At 38.8% G+C, this 20,551-nt stretch overlaps 1 long non-coding RNA gene across 2 annotated transcripts in view; it reads right to left on the bottom strand.

Moving 5' to 3' along the window:
• Positions 1-1,321: 1,321 nt before the first annotated feature.
• The window catches only part of LOC139183630 (uncharacterized), a 218,954-nt gene continuing 199,724 nt past the window's right edge, over positions 1,322-20,551 (bottom strand). For both annotated transcript variants that reach the window (XR_011567182.1, XR_011567183.1), the window contains one exon: positions 1,322-1,566. This is a non-coding gene — a long non-coding RNA (uncharacterized lncRNA). The remainder of the gene's footprint in view (positions 1,567-20,551) is intronic.

Raw genomic sequence — 20,551 nt, forward strand, 5'->3', positions numbered from 1 at the left:
CATTACAATGCTCACTGTAAGGTAATTAAAATAATTTTATTTACCTGCAGACTGACAAAATGTAAAGAATTAAGGCAAATAAGGAAGTGCCATCTCTTTACTTCTAAAGCTAACTCAAGCCCATTGATGCTTCTAGCCCATAGATGCTTCTAGCAAGGTTGGTGTCAACCTTGGGTGACTTAAGTCACATATTTAAAGGCTCAGTTACATAATGAAGAGTGAATAAGACTACCCAAAACAAAGCTACTTATGCTTAGAACAAAAACAACACTGTGGATCTAAAAGGTTTTAAAATCCATAAACTGATGTAATTAAATGAGCCTATTTGTTGTAAACTTAGGTTCAGGATATCCTTGCCCATTTTTTTAAGGAACAATATAAAGAAATGTATCCAGATTTTCTATATAGTTTTGTTCTGCTTGGCTCATCGATTTAATTTCTTGCCTAATAAAAAACAAGCATTATAGCTCTGATACTCTCAAAATGCCTCAAGGGAGGGTATATATGTATTAAAGATATCTATTAAACATTATATAGTATCCTAATGCAAAAATGTTAAATGAACTAAAGGGGTATAACAATGTGAAAAACAAATCAGTATACTTTACTTCTATTTCATCAAGCATTTCAGTATTCCTTACATTTCACCTCTGCATTTTAATTCAAACAATATTATTTTATATCTGTTATACTCCAGATATTTCATGATTCACAATGAAGGAAGACCTGCCCCACCCCAGGTCAGTGACTGGTAGGATGGAAATTTAATTGTATATCATAATGATGGGATAAATTCTGTCACATTATTGTCATAGTGTTGTGTGTGCTAAGTTGCTTCAGTCGTGTCTGACTCTTTGGGACTCTATGGACTGAAGCTCACCAGGCTCCTCTGTCTATGGGATTCTCTAAGCAAGAATACTAGAGTGGGTTGCCTATTTTCTTCCATGCAAATAAAAATCAATATGTATACTGACAGGTGGTTAAAGTATTAGTTTAAAAGTTATGAGGAAAACTGACATTGTAGTTATATTCAGAGGCAACATGGAATATAATGATAAACACATGGCTTGGATTTTGTAAAGCTGTACAATTGTAAGGTTGGACAAAATTTTCAAGCTCACAGGCTAGTGTGGAGAACATAAAATAGCCACAGTACAATGTGGTAATGCTATATCCAATCCCACACAAGTAAACAAAGCTCTCAAGGGTGTGAAGAGAGATGTAAAATCAATGTTTTGCTAGTTATTGTTGCTGAAAACCTGGATCTTATTCACTGGTGCCAAATAGAAATGTGGAGACAGAGCTTTGGAGTAGAACAGAGCAACTTTATTACTTTGCAAGGCAAAGGGGCCACGCCAGCCTAAGGTCCTCAAAACTGTGCTCCCCAAAACCCAGAATATAGCAAGTGGTTTTACAGTGTCAGGGTGGAAATAAGCCTGTAGATAGGGCTGAAGTAGTCTTGCATTCTTCTTTCCTTCTGGAGACACTGAGATTTTTAGGGCTGGTGTCCAGTGGTTCCAGATCAGGTTCTGGTGTCCTCCAGGGTATGGTTCCATGACCTTCTTTCTGTAATGAAAGATGCCCACAAAGGAAAGGAGGGTTGGGGAATGTTGTCTTGCAGAAGTAAACATCAGGTGCAATGTACAACTTTAACCAGAGGGCAATCACTATCAGAGTGCAATTAAGTAAGAAAGAGAAGGGGGAAAAAATCTATAGGAGACCAGCTGGATGGGTGGAAAGAATAAGAGCTAACATAATAGGGGTGTCTCAACCAGTTTCTGATACAGCGTTATCTCCACCTAATAGGTCTGTCAGAGACTCAAATGAAGGATGTAAAAATAAGTGCATTACATTCAGATTCACATATCTTCTGCCATCAATATTTCCCAAATGAGGCTATCATTTTCCCAGGAATGAAAGTTCAAAATTTGGAGCCTTCTTTGTCTGCCTACTTCTTTATCTATATATACAGTCTTGTACAATCTTAATTTATTTGTATTAATGCTTATTAATGTATGCTATTTTTAATGTATACAAACACAACTATAGTTCATGTTCTCTTGAACAAGTATTCATAGAGTAGTGTGTGTTAGTCGCTTAGTTGTGTCAACTCTTTATGACCCCATGGACTCACTGTAGCCTGCCAGGCTCCTCTGTCCATGGGATTCTCCAGGCAAGAAAACTGGAGTGGGAAGCCATTCCCTTCTCTAGGGGATCTTCCTGACCCAGGCATTGAACCCATGTCTCCTGCAGATTCCTAAATTAGTTCACGAAACTTATGCCAGTCCTTTCTTCAGTAAGTTGTATATTTACTTCTAGTTCCTTTACTATTAATAGAGGAAATAAAACAATATGATTGCTTTAGTTTGCTTTACATATTAGAACCCATGGGGCCTGCTTCTTTGTCTTTTTAACTGTAGCATAATAACTCACAGTAAATGTGTACTATAGTTTATACAGGCATTTCTTTATTGGCTGTTATTTTTTTTAACTGTTCCATAACACAATAAAACAATTATCATCTTTGTACATGCCTTCTAGTGTACATTATCACATTTCCCTAGGGTAAGTATCAAGTTTATTTTCTTGGGCTCCAAAATCACTGTGGACAGTGACTACAGTCATAAAATTGAAAGACAGCTGTTCCTTAGAAGAAAAGCTATCACAAACTTAGTGTATTAAAAAGCAGAGACATCACTTTGCTGACAGAAGTCCATACATTCAAAGCTGTAGTTTTTCCAGTAGTCATGTGAGAGCTGGACCATAACGAAGGCTGAGCTCCGAAGAATTGATCCTTTCAAACTGTGGTGCTGGAGAAGATTCTCAAAAGTCCCCTGGACAGCGAAATCAAACCAGTCAATCCTAATGAATATTCATTGGAAGGACTGATGCTAAAGCTCCAATACTTTGGCTACCTGATGCAAAGAGCTTCCACTTTGGAAAAGACCTTGATGCTGGGAAAGACTGAAGGCAGGAGAATAAGAGGGCAGAAGAGAACTGATGGTTGGATGCCATCACTGACTCAATGAACGTGAGTTTTAGCAAACTCCGGGAGATGGTAAAGGACAACGAAGCCTGGTGTGCTGTAGTCCATGGGGTCACAAAGAGTCAGACACGACTTAGCAACTGAACAACAACAACAAAGTACTGAGGCTTGGCTTGGCTTTTTAAAAACAGTAGGTAGTGTGAAGCTGCTCTTCAGACAAACAATTCCAGTTTTAAAATCTTCAGTTCAGTTCAGTCGCTCAGTCGTGTCCAACTCTTTGCAACCCCATGAATCGCAGCATGCCAGGCCTCCCTGTCCATCACCAACTCCCAGAGTTCACTCAGACTCATGTCCATCGAGTCAGTGATGCTATCCAGCCATCTCATCCTCTGTCGTCCCCTTCTCCTCTTGCCTCCAATCCCTCCCAGCATCAGAGTCTTTTCCAATGAGTCAACCCTTTGCATGAGGTGGCCAAAGTACTGGAGTTTCAGCTTCAGCATCATTCCCTCCAAAGAAAACCCAGGGCTGATCTCCTTCAGAATGGACTGGTTGGATCTCCTTGCAGTCCAAGGGACTCTCAAGGGCCTTCTCCAACACCACAGTTCAAAAACATCAATTCGTTGGTGCTCAGCCTTCTTCACAGTCCACGTCTCACATCCATACATGACCACAGAAAAAACCATAGCCTTGACTAGACGGACCTTTGTTGGCAAAGAAATGTTTCTGCTTTTGAATATGCTATCTAGGTTGGTCATAACTTCCCTTCCAAGGAGTAAACGTCTTTTAATTTCATGGCTGCAGTCACCATCTGCAGTGATTTTGGAGCCCCCCAAAATAAACTCTGACACTGTTTCCACTGTTTCCCCATCTATTTCCCATGAAGTGATGGGACTGGAGCCATGATCTTCATTTTCTGAATGCTGAGCTTTAAGCCAACTTTTTCACTCTTCTCTTTCACTTTCATTAAGAGGCTTTTTAGTTCCTCTTCACTTTCTGCCATAAGGGTGGTGTCATCTGCATATCTGAGGTGATTGATATTTCTCCCAGCAATCTTGTTGTGTTTCTTCCAGGCCAGGGTTTCTCCTGATGTATTCTGCATATAAGTTAAATAACATTCCCTAATACATGATAATGCCAAAATTTTGATTTTTTTCAATCCAATGCATAAAAATTAGTCCCAGTTAGAATAAAAACAACATGTATTATCCAACTAGGAATCTTTAAAAGGAGAAAAAAGGTGCTATTAACAATTTTCCTGGGGTAATAAGCCTAAACAAGGGTGGTTAGGACCAAACTAGTACATACTGTTACCACAGTTAGAACTAAATTTCCAAAATCCCAATCTTATTATTTCAATAACTGTTTAATTCTTTTTCTTTGTAAACAGTATGTATAAAGTCCAGATGTTTCATCTAAAATATATAACTTTTCATGATGTGAATTTACCACCTTTGAATTCTAATCGCCTACTTCATTCTGCTGTTTACTATGAATGACTTAGTCACTGTCGTTCCCAGGTTCTTCTGGCTTGGTTGGGCTCCTGCTGTGTGTCTTCTCTTCCCTGTCTCTTCCCTGTCCCATGTCTTCCTGTCATGTCCAGTGTCAGTGCCCTACATTTCCTTAAAGGTCCAGCTTAATTCTACATCCTTTAAGGAGCTTTTGAAGACTTTCCTATTCAGAATTACTTGCTTATAATGTTGTGCTCTATCTGCTACTACTCTTGCATTTTTATGTCTTCCTCTTCTGCTCTGGGGACAATATACATAGTGATTAAGATAATAGATGCTGGACTGGAATCCTAGGTCTGTAATTTGCATGTTGGGCAAGTTACTTAATGATGCTGTCACAGAATCCTCGTGGTAAAATAGGGATAATACTTCCTAACACCTAAGACCTTCATAGTGGTTAAATAAGTAATACATGTAAAGTACTTAGAAATAAGCACCTTACTGTACACTTGTAAATAATAAGATTTCTCTTAACTATTGGTTTTCCCTGGAAGTAGGCTATAGCTTTTCTAAAATTCTCTTTAGCTTAGACAAACAAAGGTGCATCTATACCTACTATATCTGAATTATCTCATGGGGCCCCAGAATATGGAGTTGAAAGCTTAACTGGGGAATAGGCTTGGCTCAGGCTGATATATCTGCTATCAATACTGTGCCCTTAATCTCTGCTTCTTTCCCTCCTCTCTTAAGTGCAAATAATAAAAACACGTACCTTGTAAGTTTGCAGTGATAATTAAAATAAGTTTCTAGCATAGTACATGGCAGTGCTGGTTAAATAAATAATAACTATAGACAATGTACTTTGAACACAGTGACTCTAGGCCCTGAGGTAAAAGATCTCTTTGTTTACTATCATCAACAAACCAACAAATATATAGGATGTTTAATTATCTACATTAACTAGAATGTAAACTCATCTAAAGGATTCACTGAAATCATTTGTAATGTTATGAAGCAAAATGTAGTGATTTAATAGAAGTTCTTCACATGTTTTCCTCAAAATTAAGTATAATGAGGAAGGAGTTTCCCTCTCAATCATATGAATATTACCAAATATTCACATTCAAAGGAAAGACTAAATCTGAGTGGCACCCCAGAAGGCTTCTTGAAGTAACTTAAGATTCCCACAGTATTACAAGAGATTTAAGTAAATTGTGCCCCCATTTACTTTTCTGATGTCATATATTTGTGGTATGTGTAGCATTTCTTCAACTTTATATGCATAAAAAAGAATGGAATTATGTTTTTGACCCCAAACAGCCTTTCATCATAATGAGAAACAAGTTGCATATCACACTGTCATTAAGTGACAACGTTTCTTCATAATAGGGATAAAATTTGACAATTAGCATAATATCAAAGTTAAGTATTTTTTATGTTTTAAAATGCAACAGCATGATTTTATAATTACCTTCTACTATGGCGATTCATGGGGTCGCAAAGAGTCGGGCACGACTGAGTAACTGAACTGAACTGATGGAGAGTAAAGTTGGTTTTGGTGAATGATTTTCTAAATATTTTTATTTTATATTGGGATTTAGTTGATTAACAATATTGTTAGTTTCAAGTATATAGCAAAGTGATTCAGTTATACATATACATGCTTCTATTTTTTTTCAAATTCTCTTCGAATTTAGGTTATTACAAGTATTGGGCAGAGTTCCGTGTGCTATCCAGTAGGTCATTGTTGGTTATCTATTTTAAATATAGCACTGTGTACACATCAACCCAAACCTCCTAATCTTAAGTATCATTCAGTTCAGCCATTCAGTCTTCTCCGACTCTTTAGAACCCCATGGACTGCAGCACACCAGTTTTCCCTGTCCATCACCAACTCCTGTGCTAGCTCAAACTCATGTCTATTGAGGAGGTGATTCCATCCAACCATCTTATCCTCTGTTGCCCCTTTCTTCTCCTGCCTTCAGAATTTCCCAGCATCAGGGTCTTTTCCAATGAGTCAGTGCTTCGCATCAGGTGGCGGAAGTATTGGAGCTTCAGCTTCAGCATCAGTACTTCAAATGAATATTCAGGACTGCTTTCCTTTAGGATTGACTGGTAGGATCTCCTCACAGTCCAAGGGACTCTTAAGAGTCTCCTGCAACAACACACTTCAAAAGCATCATTGTTCAGTGCTCAGCTTTCTTTATAGTCCAACTCTCACATCCATACATGACTACTGGAAAAATCACAGATTTTACTAGATGGAGCTTTGTTGGCAAAATAATGTCTCTGCTTTTTAATATGCTGACTATATTGGTCATAGTTTTTCTTTCAAGTAGTAAGTATCTTTTAATTTCATATTTCACAACACATGGAGATTAAACAACAGGTTTTTAAATAACCAGTAAGTTACTGAAGAATCAGGGCAAATTGGAAGTGGTCAAATAGGAGATGGCAAGAGTGAACATCTACATTTTAGGAATCTTTGAACTAAAATGGACTGGAATGGATGAATTTAACTCAGATGGCCATTATACCTACTACTGTGGGCAAGAATCCCGTAGAAGAAATGGAGTGTGGCCATCATAGTCAACCAAAGAGTCCAAAATGTAGCACTTGGATACAATCTCAAAAATGACAGAATGATTTCTGTTCACTTCCAAGGTAAACCATTCAATATCACAGTAATCCAAGTCTATGCCCTAAGCAGTATGCTGAAGAAGCTGAAGTTGAATGGTTCTATGAAGACCAACAAAACCTTCTAGATGTAACACCCAAAAAAGATGTCCTCTTCATTACAGGGGACTGGAATGCAAAAGTAGGAAGTCAAGAGCTACCTGGAATAACAGGCAAATTTGGCCCTGAAGTGAAAAATGAAGCAGATCAGGGCTAACAAAGTTCTGCCAAGAGAATGCACTTGTCATAGCAAACACCCTCTTCCAACAACACAAGAAAAGACTCTACACATGGACATCACCAGATGATCAATACCGATATCAGACTGATTATATTCTTTGGAGCCAAAGATGGAGAAGCTCTATACAGTCAGCTAAAACAAGACTGGGTCCTGACTCAGAACTCCTTATTGCCAAATTCAGACTTACACTGAAGAAAGTAGGGAAAACCTCTAGACCATTCAGGTATGTCCTAAATCAAATCCCTTATGATTATCCAGTGGAAATGAAAAATAGATTCAAGGGATTAGATTTGATAGACAGAGTGCCTGAAGAACTCTAGACAGAGGTTAGGAACAATGTGCGAGGGGCAGGGATCAAGAAAAAGAAATGCAAAAAGGCAAAATGGTTGTCTGACAAGGCCTTAAAAATAGCTGTGAAAAGAAGAGAAGCGAAAAGCAAAGGGGAAAAGGAAAGATATATCCATTTGAATGCAGAGTTCCTAAGAATAGCAAGGAGAGATAAGAAAGCCTTCCTCAGTGAGTAATGCGAACAAATAGAGGAAAACAATAGAATGGGAAAGTCTAGAGATTTCTTCAAACAATGAGAGATACCAAGTGAACATTTCATGCAAAGATGAGCACAATAAAGGACAGAAATGTTATGGACCTAAGAGAAGCAGAATATATTAAGAAGAGGTGACAAGAATATACAGAAGAACTATACAAAAAAGATCTTCATGACCCAGATAACCACAATGGTATTATCACTCAGCTAAAGCCAGACATCCTAGAATGCAAAGTCAAGTGGGCCATAGGAAGCATCACTACAAACAAAGCTAGTGGAGGTGATGGAATTCCAGTTGAGCTATTTCAAATCCTAAAATATGATGCTGTGAAAGTGCTGCACTCAATATGCCAGCAAATCTGGAAATCTCAGCAGTGGCCACAGGAAAGGAAAAGATCAGTTTTCATTCAATCTGAAAGAAAGACAATGGCAAAGACTGTTCAAACTACCACACAATTGCACTCATCTCACATGCTAGCAAAGTAATGCTCAAAATTCTCCAAGCCAGGGTTCAATAGTATATGAACTTTGAACTTCCAGACATTCAAGCTGGATTTAGAAAGGCAGAGGAACCAGAGGTCAAATTATCAACATCTGTTAGATCATTGAAAAAAGCAAGAGAGTTCCAGAAAAACATCTAATTTTGTTTTATTGACTATGCCAAAGCCTTTGACTGTGTGGATCACAACAAACTGCACAAAACTCTTAAAGAGATGGGAATACCAGACCACCTTACCCGCTTCCTGAGAAATCTGTATGCAGGTCAAGAATCAGCAGTTAGAACTGGACATGGAACAACACACGGGTTCCATATTGGGAATGCAGTATGTCAAGGCTGTGTTTTGTCACCCTGCTTATTTAACTTATATGCAGAGTACATCATGCAAAATGCTGGGCTGGATGAAGCACAAGCTGGAATCAAGACTGCTGGGAGAAATATCAATAACCTCAAATATGCAGATGTCACCACCCATTTGGCAGAAAATGAAGAACAAAAGAGCCTCTTGATGAAAGTGAAAGAGGAGAGTTAAAAAGTTGGCTTAAAACTCAATATTCAGAAAACTAAGATCATGGTACCCAGTCTCATCACTTCATGTCACATAAACGGGGAAACAATGGAAACAGTGAGAGACTTTATTTTTTGTGGGGCTCCAAAATCAGTGCAGATGGTGACTGCAGCCACAGAATTAAAAGACACTTGCTCCTTGGATGAAATGCTATGACCAACCTAGACAGCATATTAAAAAGCAGAGACATTACTTTACCAACAAAGGTGCGTCTAGTCAAAGCTATGGTTTTTCCAGTAGTCATGTATGGACGTGAGAGTTGGACTATAAAGAAAGCTGAGTACTGAATAATTGATGCTTTTGAACTGTGGTGTTGGAGTAGACTCTTGAGAGTCCCTTGGACTGCAAGAAGATCCAACCAGTCCATCCTAAAGGAATATTCTTTGGAATATATTCATTGGAAGGACTGATGCTGAAGCTAAAACTCCAATACTTTGGCCACCTGATGCAAAGAACTGACTCATTTGAAAAGACCCTGATGCTGGGCAAGATTGAAGGCAGGGGGTGAAGGGGACAACAGAGGATGAGATGATTGGATGGCATCACTCACGTGATGGACGTGACTTTAAGTCGGCTTCAGGAGTTAGTGATAGACAGAGAAACCTGGAGTGCTGCAGTCCATGGGGTCACAAAGAGTCGGACATGACTGAGCAACTGAATTGAACTGTACTGCTGAATAAATAAAAAGGAAATAAAAAAAAAGTCTAGAAAAAAATGACAATGAAAATATAACAACTCAAAACCTATGGGTTGCAGCAAAAGCAGTTCTAAGAGGGAAGTTTATAGCAATACAGTCCTACCTCAACAAAATAACATTGTATAGACAACCTAACTTTACACCTATAATGACTGGAAAAAGAAGAACAAAAAACTCTCAAAATTAGTAGAAGGAAATTTGAAATCATAAAGATCAGAGTAGAAATAATTGAAAAAGACATGAAAGAAACAGTAGTAAAGATAAAGAAAACTGAAAGCTGGTTCTTTGATAAACAAAATTGGCAAATGTTTAAACAGACTCATCAAGAAAAAAAAGAGAGAAGACTCAAATCAACAAAATTAGAAATGAAAAAGGAAAGGTTACAACAGAAAATGCAGAAATACAAAGGGTTTTAACACATTATTATGAACAACTATATGGCAATAAAATGGATAACCTGGAAGAAATGGACAGATCCATTCAGGAAGAAATAGAAATAATGAACAACCAAATCACAAGAACTGAAATCGAAGCTGTGATCAAAAATCTAACAAACCAAAGGCCCAGGACCAGATGGCTTTTTGGAGAATTGCATCAAACATTTAGAGAAGAGCTAATGCCTATCCTTCTAAAACTCTTCCAAAAATTGCAGAGGAAGGAACACTTCCAAATTGATTCTACGAGGCCACCATCACCCTAATACTGAAACTAGACAAAGACAACACAAAAAAAGAAAGCCATAAGCCAATATCACTGATGAACATAGATGCAAAAATCCTTACAAAATTCAGCAACACATCAAAAAACTTATTACCATGATGAAGTTGGGTTTATTCCAGGGATGAAAGGATTCTTCAATAGACACAAATCAATCAATGTGACACACAATATTAACAAATTGAAACATAAATCTCAATAGATAAAAAAAAGCCTATGACAAAATTCAGCACCCAAAAATGATTAAACTTGTTCAAAAAATGGGCATAGGAGGAACATATCTCAACATCAGTTCAGTTCAGTCACTCAGTTGTGTCCAACTCTTTGCGACCCCATGAATCACAGCATGCCAGGCACCCCTGTTCAACACCAACTCCCAGAGTTTACCCAAACTCATGTCCATCGAGTCGGTGATGTCATCCAGCCATCTCATTCTCTGTCGTCCCCTGCTCCTCCTGCCCCCAATTCCTCCCAGCATCAGGGTCTTTTCCAATGAGTCAACTCTTCACACGAGGTGGCCAAAGTATTGGAGTTTCAGCTTCAGCATCAGTCCTTCCAATGAACAACCAGGACTGATCTCCTTTAGGATGGACTGGTTGGATCTCCTTGCAGTCCAAGGGACTCTCAAGAGTCTTCAACAACACCATAGTTCAAAAGCATCAATTCTTCGGCGCTCAGTTTTTTTCACAGTCCAACTCTCATATCCATACATGGTCACTGGAAAAACCATAGCCTTGACTAGATGGACCTTTGTTGGCAAAGTAATGTCTCTGCTTTTTAATATGCTATTGGGGTTGGTCATAACTTTCCTTCCAAGGAGTAGGCGTCTTTTAATTTCATGGCTGCAATCACCATCTGCAGTGATTTTGGAGGCCTAAAAAATAAAGTCTGACACTGTTTCCACTGTTTCCCCATCTATTTCCCATGAAGTGATGGGACCAGATGCCATGATCTTAGTTTTCTGAATGTTGAGCTTTAAGCCAACTTTTTCACTTTCCTCTTTCACTTTCATCAAGAGGCTTTTTGTTCCTCTTCATTTTCTGCCATAAGGGTGGTGTCATCTGCATATCTGAGGTTATTGAGATTTCTCCCGGCAATCTTGATTCCAGCTTGTGCTTCTTCTAGCCCAGCGTTTCTCATGATGTACTCTGCATATGAGTTAAATAAGCAGGGTGGCAATATGCAGCCTTGATGTACTCCTTTTTCTATTTGGAACCAGTCTGTTGTTCCATGTCCAGTTCTAACTCTTGCTTCCTGACCTGCATATAGGTTTCTCAAGAGGCAGCTCAGGTGTTCTGGTAGTCCCATCTCTTTCAGAATTTTCCACAGTTAATTGTGATGCACACAGTCAAAGGCTTTGGCATAGTCAATAAAGCAGAAATAGATGTTTTTCTGGAACTCTCTTGCTTTTTCCATGATCCAGTGGATATTGGCAATTTGATCTCTGGTTCCTCTGCCTTTACTAAAACTAGCTTGACCATCTGGATTTTCATGGTTCACGTATTGCTGAAGCCTGGCTTGGAGAATTTTGAGCATTACTTTACTAGCGTGTGAGATGAGTGCAATTGTGCAGTGAAATTGAAAGTGAAGTTGCTTTTTACCTCCTCATGGACTGTAGCCTACCAGGCTCCTCTGTCCATGGGATTTTCCAGGCAATAGTACTGGAGTGGACTGCCATTTCCTTCTCCAGGGGATCTTCCCTACCCAGGGATCAAACCCGGGTCTCCCACATTGTAGACAGATGCTTAACTGTCTGAACCACCAGGGAAACCCTAATTGTGCAGTAGTTTGAGCATTCTTTGGCATTGCCTTTCTTTGGGATTGGAATGAAAACTGACCTTTTCCAGTCCTGTGACCACTGCTGAGTTTTCCAAATTTGCTGGCATATTGAGTGCAGCACTTTCACAGCATCATCTTTCAGGATTTGAAATAGCTCAACTGGAATGCCATCACCTCCACTACCTTTGTTCATAGTGATGCTTTCGAAGGCCCACTTGACTTCACATTTCAGGGTGTCTGGCTCTAGGTGAGTGATCACACCATTGTGATTATCTGGGTCTTGAAGTCCTTTTTTGTACAGTTCTTCTGTGTATTCTTGCCACCTCTTCTTAATATCTTCTGCTTCTGTTAGGTCCATACCATTTCTGTCCTTTATTGAGCCCATCTTTGCATGAAATGTTCCCTTGCTATCTCTAATTTTCTTGAAGAGATCGCTAGTCTTTCCCATCCTGTTGTTTCCCTCTATTTGTTTGCATTGATCACTGAGGAAGTCTTTCTTATCTCTCCTTGCTATTCTTTGGAACTCTGCATTCAGATGCTTATATCTTTCCTTTTCTCCTTTGCTTTTCACTTCTCTTCTTTTCACAGGTATTTGTAAGGCCTCCTCAGACAGCCATTTTGCATTTCTTTTCCATGGTGATGGTCTTGATCCCTGTCTCCTGTACAATGTCACGAACCTTGGTCCATAGTTCATCAGGCACTCTGTCTATCAGATCTAGTCCCTTAAATCTATTTCCCACTTCCACTGTATAATCATAAGGGATTAAAGACCATATATGATAAGTCTACAGCAGACATTATTCTCAATGATGAAAAACTGAAAGCATTCCCTGTAGGTCAGCAACAAGACAAGAGTGTCCACTTTCACCGCTATTATTCAACATAGTTGCGGAAATCCTGGCTACAGCAATAAGAGAATAAAAAGAAAAAAGGAGTCCAGATAAGAAAAGAAGTAAAGCTCTCACTGTTTTCATATGACTTGATACTGTACATAGAAAATATTAATGATATTATCAGAAAATTACTAGAGCTAATCAGTGAATTAGATTGACTACTTTTCTGTGAGTATGGTTTCAGTGTGTCTGCCCTCTGATGCCCTCTTGCAACACCTACCGTCTTACTTGGGTTTATCTTACCTTGTGTGTGGGGTATCTCTTCACGGCTGCTCCAGTAAAACGCAGCCTCTGCTCCTTACCTTGGACGAGTGGTATCTCCTCACCGCCGCACTTCCTGACTTTCAACGTGGGATAGCTCCTCTAGGCCCTCCTGTGCCCATGCAGCCACCAGTCCTTGGACGTGGGGTTGGTCCTCCCCACATTGAAACCACAGTCACAGAAAACTAGTCAATCTAATCACACTAGGACCACAGCCTTGTCTAACTCAATGAAACTAAGCCATGCCCGTGGGGCATCCCAAGATGGGCGGGTCATGGTGGAGAGATCTGACAGAATGTGGTCCACTGGAGAAGGGAATGGCAAACCACTTCAGTATTTTTGCCTTGAGAACCCCATGAACAGTATGAAAAGGCAAAATGATAGGATACTGAAAGAGGAACTCCCCAGGTCAGTAGGGGCCCAATATGCTACTGGAGATCAGTGGAGAAATAACTCCAGAAAGAATGAAGGGATGGAGCCAAAGCAAAAACAATACCCAGCTGTGGATGTGACTGGTGATAGACAAGGTCCAATGCTGTAAAGAGCAATATTGCATAGGAACCTGGAATGTTAGGTCCATGAATCAAGGCAAATTGGAAGTGGTCAAACAAGAGATGGCAAGAGTGAATGTTGACATTCTAGGAACCAGCAAACTAAAATGGACAGGAATGGGTGAATTTAACTCAGATGATCATTAGATCTACTACTGTGGGCAGGAATCCCTTAGAAGAAATGGAGTAGTCATCATGGTCAACAAAACAGTCCAAAATGCAGTACTTGGATGCAATCTAAAAAATGAAAGAATGATCTCTGTACATTTCCAAGGCAAACCATTCAATATCACACTAATCCAAGTCTATGCCCCAAACAGTAATGCTGAAGAAGCTGAAGTTGAATGGTTCTATGAAGACCTACAAGACCTTTTAGAACTAACACCCAAAAAAGATGTCCTTGTCATTATAGGGGACTGGAATGCAAAAGTAGGAAGTCAAGAAACACTTGGAGGAACAGGCAAATTTGGCCTTGGAATATGGAATGAAGCAGGGCAAAGACTAATAGAGTTTTGCCAAGAAAATGCACTGGTCATAGCAAACACCCTCTTCCTACACATGGACTCTACACATGGACATCACCAGATGGCCAACACCAAAATCAGATTGATTATATTCTTAGCAGCCAAAGATGGAGAAGCTCTATACAGTCAACAAAAACAAGACCAGGAACTGACTGTGGCTCAGATCATGAACTCCTTATTGCCAAAATCAGACTTAAATTGAAGAAAGTAGGGAAAACCACTAGACCATTCAGGTATGACCTAAATCAAATCTCTTATGATTATACAGTAGAAGTGAGAAATAGATTTAAGGGACTAGATCTGATAGACAGAGTGCCTGATGAACTATGGAATGAGGTTCGTGACATAGTACAGGAGACAGGGATCAAGACCTTCCCCATGGAAAAGAAATGCAAAAAAGCAAAATGGCTGTTTGGGGAGGCCTTACAAATAGCTGTGAAAAGAAGAGAAGAGAAAAGCAAAGGAGAAAAGGAAAGATATAAGCATCTGAAAGCAGAGTTCCAAAGAATAGCAAGAAGAGATAAAAAAGCCTTCTTCAGCAAACAATGCAAAGAAATAGAGGAAAACAACAGAATGGGAAAGACTAGCGATCTCTTCAAGAAAATTAGAGATATCAAGGGAACATTTCATGCAAAGATTGGCTCAATAAAAGACAGAAATGGTGTGGACCTAACAGAAGCAGAAGATATTAAGAAGAGGTGGCAAGAATACAAAGAAGAACTGTATAAAAAAGATCTTCAAGACCCAGATAATCACAATGGTGTGATTACTGACTAGAGCCAGACATCCTGGAATGTGAAGTCAAGTGGGCCTTTAGGAAGCATCACAATGCACAAAGCTAGTGGAGGTGATGGAATTCCAGTTGAGCTATTTCAAATCCTGAAAGATGATGCTGGGAAAGTGCTGCACTCAATATGCCAGCAAATCTGGAAAACTCAGCAGTGGCCACAGGACTGGAAAAGGTTAGTTTTCATTCCAATCCCAAAGAAAGGCAATGCCAAAGAATGCTCAAACTACCACACAATTGCACTCATCTCACATGGTAGTAAAGTAATGCTCAAAATTCTCCAAGCCAGGCTTCAGCAATATGTGAACTGTGAACTTCCAGATGTTCAAGCTGGTTTTAGAAAAGGCAGAGGAACCAGAGATCAAATTGCCAACATCTGCTGGATCATGGAAAAAGCAAGAGAGTTCCAGAAAAACATCTATTTCTGCTTTATTGACTATGCCAAAGCCTTTGACTGTGTGGATCACAATAAACTGTGGAAAATTCTGAAAGAGATGGGAATACCAGACCACCTGACCTGCTTCTTGAGAAATCTGTATGCAGGTCAGGAAGCAACAGTTAGAACTGGACATGGAACAACAGACTGGTTCCAAATAGGAAAAGGAGTACATCAAGGCTGTATATCATCACCCTGCTTATTTAACTTATATGCAGAGTATATCATGAGAAATGCTGGACTGGAAGAAGCACAAGCTGGAATCAAGATTGCCGGGAGAAATATCAATAACCTCAGATATGCAGATGACACAACCCTTATGGCAGAAAGTGAAGAGGAGCTAAAAAGCCTCTTGATGAAAGTGAAAGAGGAGAGTGAAAAGTTGGCTTAAAGCTCAACATTCAGAAAACGAAGATCATGGCATCCAGTCCCAAAACTTCATGGGAAACACATAGGGAAACAGTGGAAACAGTGTCAGACTTTATTTTTCTGTGCTCCAAAATCACTGCAGATGGTGACTGCAGCCATGAAATTAAAAGACGATTCCTCCTTGGAAGAAAAGTTATAACCAACCTAAATAGCATATTGAAAAGCAGAGACATTATTTTGCCAACAAAGGTCCATCTAGTCAAGGCTATGGTTTTTCCAATGGTCATGTATGGATGTGAGAGTTGGACTGTGAAGAAAGCTGAGCACTGAAGAATTGATGGTTTTGAACTGTGGTGTTGGAGAAGACTCTTGAGAGTCCCTTGGACTGCAAGGAGATCCAACCAGTCCATTCTGAAGGAGATTAGCCCTGGGATTTCTTTGGAAGGAATAATGCTAAAGCTGAAACTGCAATACTTTGGCCACCTCATGTGAAGAGTTGACTCATTGGATAAGACTCTGATTGGGGGCAGGAGGAGACGCGGACGACAGAGGATGAGATGGCTGGATGGCATCACTGACTTAATGGACATGAGTCTGAGTGTACTCCGGGAGTTGTTGATGGACACCGAGGCCTGGCGTGCTGCACTTCATGGGATCGCAAAAGTACGACACGACTGAGCGACTGATCTGAACTATTTTTTTAGACATAATGTGATTGTACACTTAAAAGACTACAGTATAGTAGTAATATAAAAATAACATTTATTTGCACTGGGAAACCAAAATTTATGTGATTATCTGTATTGCAATATTCACATTTTTAAGGTGGCTTAGAACCAAACTTAAAATGTCTTTAAATTATGCCTCTAATATCATTCGGGAGTACTCATCCATATGTCATTATGTAATCATTCTATTTATCCTTGCAAAACTTTGTCATTTTGAAAATAGCTCTGTGTAATATTAATGCAGCTATTTCATCTCTCTTTTGATTAGCATTAGAGTGTTACATTTTTCTCTTCCCTTTTACTTTTCATCTGAGTTTTTATATTTAAAATGAGTTTTTTGTGGGCAACACATATTTGGGTCTTTTATAAAATCCACTCTGACAATATGAATTAGATCAATCACATTTAAAGTGATTGATATTTAATGGATTAATTAAATATTAATCTATACCAAGTTTTTAAATTATTTTCTATTTATCATAGTACTTTTTTTCTTTTCCCTGCCAATCTTTTTCTTTATCATCTGGTTTTAACTGAACATCATTTATGATTCTCCTTTAACTTTTCTCTTAGACTATCAATTATCAATTTTTAAAAAATGTAATGTTTTCTCTCGAGTTTTTAATTTATATTTTGACACTGTATCACTTAATATGCCATTAGAAATTATATAAGTATTCCTAATTCCTTTCTCCCATCCTTTATTCCACTTTAGCATTCATTTATATTATACAAATGTTAGAGTAAGTCAATATAATATTATTATTAAACAGTTATCTAATACTCTATTAATAAGAAAACCAAAATAATTTATTTAACTTTTATTAGAATACACAGAAGAACTGTACAAAAAAGATATTCATGACCCAGATAATCATGATGGTGTGATCACTCACCTAGAGCTAGACATTCTGGAATGTGAAGTCAAGTGGGCCTTAGAAAGCATCACTACGAACAAAGCTAGTGGAGGTGATGGAATTCCAGTTGAGCTATTTCAAATCCTGAAAGATGAGGCTGTGAAAGTGCTGCACTCAATATGCCAGCAAATTTGGAAAACTCAGCAGTGGCCACAGGACTGGAAAAGGTCAGTTTTTATTCCAATCCCAAAGAAAGACAATGCCAAAGAATGCTCAAACTACCACACAATTGCACTCATCTCACATGCGAGTAAAGTAATGCTCAAAATTCTCCAAGCCAGGCTTCAGCAATACATGAACCATAAACTTCCAGATGTCCAAGCTGGTTTTAGAAAAGGCAGAGGAACCAGAGATCAAACTGCCAACATCCGCTGGATCATGGAAAAAGCAAGAGAGTTCCAGAAAAACATCTATTTCTGCTTTATTGATTATGCCAAAGCCTTTGACTGTGTGAATCACAATTAACTGTGAAAAATTCTGAAAGAGATGGGAATACCAGACCACCTGACCTGCCTCTTGAGAAATCTGTACGCAGGTCAGGAAGCAACAGTTAGAACTGGACATGGAACAATAGACTGGTTCCAAATAGGAAAAGGAGTACATCAAGGCTGTATATCATCACCCTGCTTATTTAACTTATCTGCAGAGTACATCATGAGAAATACTGGACTGGAAGACCACAAGCTGGAATCAAGATTGCTGGGAGAAATAACAATAACCTCAGATATGCAGATGACACAACCCTTATGGCAGAAAGTGAAGAGGAACTAAAGAGCCTCTTGATGAAAGTGAAAGAGGAGAGTGAAAAGTTGGCTTAAAGCTCAACATTCAGAAAACAAAGATTATGGCATCCGGTCCCATCACTTCATGGGAAACACATAGGGAAACAGTGGAAACAGCGTCAGACTTTATTTTTCTGTGCTCCAAAATCACTGCAGATGGTGACTGCAGCCATGAAATTAAAAGACACTTACTCCTTGGAAGGAAAGTTATGACCAACCTAGATAGCGTATTCAAAAGCAGAGATATTACTTTGCCAACAAAGGTTCGTCTAGTCAAGGCTGTGGTTTTTTCTGTGGTCATGTATGGATGTAAGAGTTGGACTGTGAAGAAGCCTGAGTGTCAAAGAATTGATGCTTTTGCACTGTGGTGTTGGAGAAGACTCTTGAGAGTCCCTTGGACTGCAAGGAGATCCAACCAGTCCATTCTGAAGGAGATCAGCCCTGGGATTTCTTTGGAAGGAATGATGCTAAAGCTGAAACTCCAGTACTTTGGCCACCACATGCGAAGAGCTGACTCATTGGAAAAGACTCTGATGCTGGGAGGGGTTGGGGGCAGGAGGAGAAGGGGACGACAGAGGATGAGATGGCTGGATGGCATCACTGACTCGATGGACGTGAGTCTGAGTGAACTCCAGGACTTGGTGATGGACAGGGAGGCCTGGCGTGCTGCAATCATGGGCTCGAAAAGAGTCGGACACGACTGAGCGACTCAACTGAACTGAATTGTTTCCAGCACTCTTCCTTTCTTTATGTATATCTCAGTTTCTGACATATCATTTTCCTTCTGCTCTAAAACCTTCTTTCAATGTTTGATTTAGGACTGGTTTACAAATGATAAATATCCTCAGTTTTTTTTTGAGGGTCTGTATTTCTCCTTTACATTAAAAAATTATATTTATTTATTTACTATGTTGTGTTAGTTTCAGGTATATAGCAAATTGATTCAGTTATAAACATATATCCATTCTTCTCCAGATTCTTTTCATATAGATTATTATAGGTTATTAACTACAGTTCCCTGTATTATACAGTAAGTCTTTATTGTCTATTGTATATATAGTAGTGTATATATTTTAATCCCAAACTGCTAATTTATCCTTCCCCATTTTCTGTTTCTAAAACCTGTGAGTCTGTTTTGTTCTTAAGTTCATTTGAATCATTTTGTAGATTCCATATATAAGCAATATATATTTGTCTTTCTCTGACTTCACTTAGTACAATAATTTCTAGGTCTATCAATGTTACTGCTTTTTAGAAAAACATAAATAAACAAATGGGACCTAATTAAACCTAAAAGCTTTTGTCCAACAAAGGAAACCATAAACAAAATGAAAAAACAACCCACAAATTGGAGAAAACAGCTCATATAAAAGTAAAGCAGCTCAATATTAAAGAAAAAAAAAACAAACCCTCCCAAACAACCCAATCAAAAAATGGGTAGAAGATTTAAATAGACACTTCTCCAAGGAAGACAAATATATGGCCAAAAAGCACATGGAAAGATATTCAGCATCACTGTTACAGAAATGCAAATCAAAACTACAGTGAAGTATCATGTTATGGCTCAGAATGGCCATCCATGAAACGTCTACAAGCAATAAATGCTGGAGAATATATGGAGAAAAGGGAACCCTCCCACTCTGTTGGTGATACTGTAAATTGGAACAACCACTTTGGAGAACAGTATGGGGGTTCCTTAAGAAACTAAAACTAGAACTATCATACGATCCAGCAGTCCCACTCCTGAGCATATAGCTGGAGAAAACTATAAATTGAAAAGATACATGTACTCCATGTTCATTGCAGCATTATTTACAAATAGCCACGATATGGAAGCAGGCTGTCCATCAACAGAGGAATAGAAAAAGAAGATGTGGTACATATATACAATGGAATATTACTCAGTCATAAACACGAATGAAATAATGCCATTTGCAGCAACATGGATGGACATAAGATTACCTCTTTTATTTTTAAAAGTTATTTTAAAAAATTACTTTTATTTTTTTTTCTTTTCTTTTCTTTTTTTTTTTTTAATTTAAAAAAATTATACATGTGTTCCCCATCCTGAACCCTCCTCCCTCCTCCCTCCCCATACCATCCCTCTGGGTCGTCCCAGTGCACCAGCCCCAAGCATCCAGCATCGTG

The sequence above is a fragment of the Bos indicus genome, chromosome 6 (assembly GCF_029378745.1).
Source record: "Bos indicus isolate NIAB-ARS_2022 breed Sahiwal x Tharparkar chromosome 6, NIAB-ARS_B.indTharparkar_mat_pri_1.0, whole genome shotgun sequence".
NCBI classification, from domain to species: domain Eukaryota; kingdom Metazoa; phylum Chordata; class Mammalia; order Artiodactyla; family Bovidae; genus Bos; species Bos indicus.